The following is a 5,310-nucleotide window of genomic DNA, read 5'->3' as shown; positions in this document are numbered from 1 at the left end:
TTAACACCCTCATGTGTGACCTAATGCATGGGGTTTTTTGGTAAAAATATGGAGGCACACTACCCCTTGGCTCTCCTATAAATAGAGGAGGTGAGGGCTGCCATCTCTTGATCCCTTGCTCTCATACACATGCCATGCATTATCTGGCTTCTTCTCTCCCTCCCACGAAAAGAGTTTCGTAGAGCCGTAAGGCTGTCTGGGTTCCGGCAGGAACTAGTTCTGGATGGCGAAGCCCTGCCGGATAGCTGACACCTTATGTGTGCAACCCCGTAGAGAGATAGTAGTTTTCGATATTTTGCCCGAGGGGCTGTTCGAGTGTCCTCCCGAAGGGCTGTCCAAGTCTCCGTCCGAGTTTCGAGAGTCCTCCCGAAGGGCTGTCCGTGACATTGTCCGGGGGACTGTCCGACCGCCTCTCGAAGGGCTGTACGGAGAGGGAGTACATCCTTGCGGTTGGTAGGTTGTAAATCCTAGATGCGGGGATCTGCACCGACGATCTACACCGACTCTTCATCCGCTGCGCTTTGATTCAGTACGGATCAGATCAAACCTTTTATGCAGTCTCCATAGTGGTCCTGGGTGTGCTCGCTATACCGAAATTTTTCATTTTCCATTGCGTTCCCCTACAGTGGCATAAAGAGCCGTGCTATGCGTAGATGCAAGTTACGATCTAGAATACATGGACATGTATGGGTATTGCATAATATAATTTTGGAGTAGATGAGATCTATTGCTGAAAATTATTTATGCGGGTGACAGATGAAATCTGTTACCTGACGTTCTTGTCGTTTCCCTAGAATTTGCGTTTGCTCAATCTCGAGACAGCATGCTGGAATTCGACAAAGTTCTGGCAATCCATGATCCTGATTGATCATGGAAGTGCTATCAGTTCTTTGGGTTCTGCCATAGTCAAAAGAAAGATGAAATTCGCAGATAAAAGGGCATTGCAGATATGATCTGCACGGGGGTCATGCGTTTGACGAAGTTTAGTATGGGGCTCGAGATTTAATTATCTCGTGTTTCATACACCCTGAGATGTTAATCTAGCAACTTGAATAATCATACTTGATGATAAAACGTTGGTAGCTGCGGTTTAAGTCAAAACCTTAGAAGCCACGTAAAATAAAATTTTGCGAAAACCGAGTAGAGGCATCTAACTTGGTTTTGCAGGATGTGCATGTGATGTGGTATAACAATGCTCATATTCAATTTGATTATGTATGAGATAACTATATGATGTAATTAACATGACCTGCGTGTCATGATTCGGCATGAAGACTGGAGCCATATGATTGCACTTTAATGACCTGCGTGTCAACCTTAAGTAATGCACTTATTTTATTAGCTATGGAGATAGCAATATTATCTGGTGCATCGACAAGGTGGTGGCAATCTTCAGAAAGGTGAACACCGACGCGAATGCCGGAGACGAAGAAATACTTGACTTCTCCGTCAGAAGAGGTTATACCATATCATGCTATTATGAAATGCATGAGATGTTTATCCCTCTTGATGCACCCTTCTTGATTGCGCGGTAGTCGCTTTTATTAGGGTGATCTCTCACTTAAAATATCAAGTAGTTAGTGTTCTCCCAAGTGCAGCACCGTCACAACATCTATCCTTTCGGGGTGCGCCATGGATGCATGGGTACGAATGATTGGAGAAATGTAAGGCGGGTGAGGTCAGACCTCGCAGCAAGATCACTTGGTTGTCTTGACGTTCATGGCAGGATCGTCCTGAGCTCGGAACACACGCATCGAAAGATGAACAAGAGTCACATGGAGATGTGATCGGCAAGTTGGCCTACCAATTGAAATCCTCGTCATGAGATGATGATTCTATGACGTTGAATTGATATTTGGATCTTGAATCACTCAAAATCAATTTTGAGAGATATTGATTTGAGTGGGAGCACACTTTAGAATAAAAATGTTTATTCACTAGTGCAAATTTCATTATAAACAAAGTCTAAGTGAAACTTGTGTTTTCCGTTGTAGATCAAATGGCTCGCAACACCGCGTTCAACTTAGGCCCGATGTTAGAGAAAGAGAAGTTAGCTACGACTGGAAACAACTATGCGGACTGGGTCCGTAACCTAAGGATTGTCCTCAGGAGCGCTAAGAAATTGTACGTGCTTGAAACTGCTCTTCCAGCTAAACCGGCGGCAGAGGCCCCGGAAGATGAACAAAATGTCTGGGCCACTAAGGATTATGATCACAACTTAGTGTAGTGCCTCATGCTAGCTTGCATGAGTACAGGGCTTCAAAAACGTTTTGAATTCCATAAACCCCGTAATATGATCTGGGAATTGGATGATCTATACAAGGAAACCGCAAAGTCTGAACGATATTGATATCATGAAGGCTTTGATGGATTGCAAGATGGCTGAGGGTAGTTCAGTTGGCGAACACGTGGTCAAAATGATTAGCTATTCTGAAAGGCTTAAAGCCCTGGAATTTCCACTTCCACCTGGCCATATGATGGACATCTTGCTTTCTTCACTCCCCCCGTCTTACGACGGTTTTGTCATGAACTACAACATGATAGGGATGGAGAAGACACCGGATGAGGTGCTCGCCATGCTGAAAAGTATAGAGGGAGGACTGCGGAAAAATCGCAAGCAAGTGTTGCTTGTGAATAAAACCGCCAATTTCAAAAAGAAGAAAGGCAAGCCAAAGAAGGGCAAGGGCACCGGTAAGACCGGCTCCCAAAGCAACTCTAAGGGTGGAGCCAAGAATGAAACTGAGTGCTTCTACTGCAAGGGCACAGGACACTGGAAGAGAAACTGCAAGAAGTATCTGGAAGATAAGAAGACCGGGAAAACCGAAAAGGTATAATTGTTATACAGGTTAATGTCATTGACGTTTTGCTTGCTAGCGAAAATTCTAAGTCTTGGGTATTTGATACCGGATCGGTTGCTCACATTTGCAACTCGATACAGGGGCTTCAGAAGGTGCGCAAGCTGGCAAAGAATGAAGTCGTAATGCGCGTCGGGAACGGCACTGGGATCGCCGCTCAAGCCGTCGGCATTATGCCTCTACGTCTCCCTTCAGGATTTATCTTAGAACTAAGTAACTGTTATTTTGTTCCACTGTTGTGTAGAAACATTATCTCCGGATCATGTTTAGTACACGATGGGTATTCGTACAAGTCTGAGAACAATGGTTGTTCACTTTATTGTAAGGATATGTTTTATGGATTTGCACCCATTGTTGGGGGCCTTTTCATACTAAATCTTGAATGTGAAAATGATGTCTTTAACGTGAATGCCAAACGCCTTAAGAAGGCTGATACCACCACCACTTACTTGTGGCACTGTCGGCTTGGCCACATCGGAAAGAAACGCATGCAAAGACTCCAGAGAGATGGAGTTTTACCGTCCTTTGATTTTGAATCATTTGACACATGTGAAGCTTGTCTGATGGGGAAAATGACCAAGACGCCGTTCACGGGTCATCCTGAACGGGCGGGTGAATTATTGGAAATAATACATAGTGATGTATGTGGTCCAATGAGCACAGCCGCACGGGGTGGGTATTTCTACTTCGTGACTTTTACTGATGATTTAAGTCGGTATGGCTATATCTACTTAATGAAGCATAAGTCGGAAACCTTTGAAAAGTTCAAAGAATTTCAGAATGAGGTAGAAAATCATCGTAACAAAAAGATTAAGTTTCTGCGGTCTGATCGCGGAGGCGAATATCTTAGTCATGAGTTTGGCCAACATCTGAGTGACCGTGGAATCGTTTCACAGCTTACGCCTCCCGGAACTCCACAGAGAAACGGAGTATCGGAAAGACGTAACCGAACCCTGTTGGACATGGTAAGGTCGATGATGTCTCTTACAGATCTGCCGATATCTTTTTGGGGTCATGCACTAGAAACTGCCGCTCACACACTAAACAGAGCACCGTCTAAGTCTGTTAAGACGACACCACATGAGATGTGGAATGGGAAGAAACCCAGTTTGTCGCATCTTAAAATTTGGGGATGTGAGGTACATGTAAAACGTTTACAACCTACCAAACTCGATCCCAGATCAGACAAGTGTAACTTTTTAGGTTATCCAAAAGAAACAATTGGGTATTCCTTCTACCTACCCTTTGAGCACAAAGTGTTTGTCGCTAAAAGCGGAGTCTTTCTTGAGAAAGAATTTCTCGCCAAAGAATTAAGTGGGAGGACAGTACAACTTGATGAGATTAGTGATTCTTCGGCAACTGTTGATATGGCTAAGGAACCGAAAGAAATTCTGCTAATTATCCCTGCAACTGAGCCGGAAGTTGTCGCATATGATGCAGAGACTTCAGACAATGTTGTAACTGAACCACGCAAATTAGGTAGGGCTATCCAACCACCTGAATAGTTTCATAACGAAATCTTCATTCTTGAAGACGATGAACCTGCGCACTACAAGGAAGCGATGGCGGGGCCCAGCTCAAAAGAATGTCACAAAGCCATGAGATCCGAAATGGAATCCATGTACGAAAACTAAGTTTGGAACTTGGAAGAACTTCCAGAAGGCGTAAAGCCGATTGGTTGTAAATGGATTTTCAAAAGAAAGACGGACGCGGATGGTAACATTACTATCCACAAAGCTAGACTTGTTGCGAAAGGGTTCACGCAAGTTCCAGGAGTGGACTACGACGAGACTTTATCGCCCGTAGCTATGCTTAGGTCTGTTCGGATATTGCTAGCAATTGCTGCTTATTTCGACTATGAAATATGGCAGATGGATGTCAAAACGGCTTTCCTAAATGGAAACCTCAAAGAGGATGTATACATGATACAGCCAGAAGGTTTTGTCATTCATGAGGATGCTGGAAAGGTATGCAAACTTCAGAAAGCCATTTATGGTCTGAAGCAAGCGTCAAGGAGCTGGAACATTCGTTTTGATGAAGTGGTCAAAGAATTTGGCTTCATCAGGAATGACGAAGAATCTTGTGTTTACAAGAAGTTTAGTGGGAGCGCAAAAGCATTTCTAATCTTGTATGTGGATGACATATTGTTGATTGGAAATGACGTGAATTTTCTTAGCGAAATAAAAGACTCGTTGAAAAAGAGGTTTTCAATGAAAGACTTAGGTGAAGCGGCATATGTATTGGGCATCAGAATCTATAGAGATAGATCAAAACGCCTGATAGCGCTTAGCCAAAGCACGTACATTGACAAGGTGTTGAAAAGGTTCAACATGGAGAACTCCAAGAAAGGCCTACTCCCCATGTCACCTGGCACAGTGCTTTGCAAGAATCAGAGTCCTCGGACTCTCGATGAGCGAGTGCAAATGAATGATGTTCCATATGCCTCGGCAGTTGG

The sequence above is a fragment of the Triticum aestivum genome, chromosome 7B (assembly GCF_018294505.1).
Source record: "Triticum aestivum cultivar Chinese Spring chromosome 7B, IWGSC CS RefSeq v2.1, whole genome shotgun sequence".
Taxonomy (NCBI): domain Eukaryota; kingdom Viridiplantae; phylum Streptophyta; class Magnoliopsida; order Poales; family Poaceae; genus Triticum; species Triticum aestivum.
The sequence above is the reverse complement of the archived record's forward strand: the minus strand, read 5'-3'. Positions refer to the sequence as shown.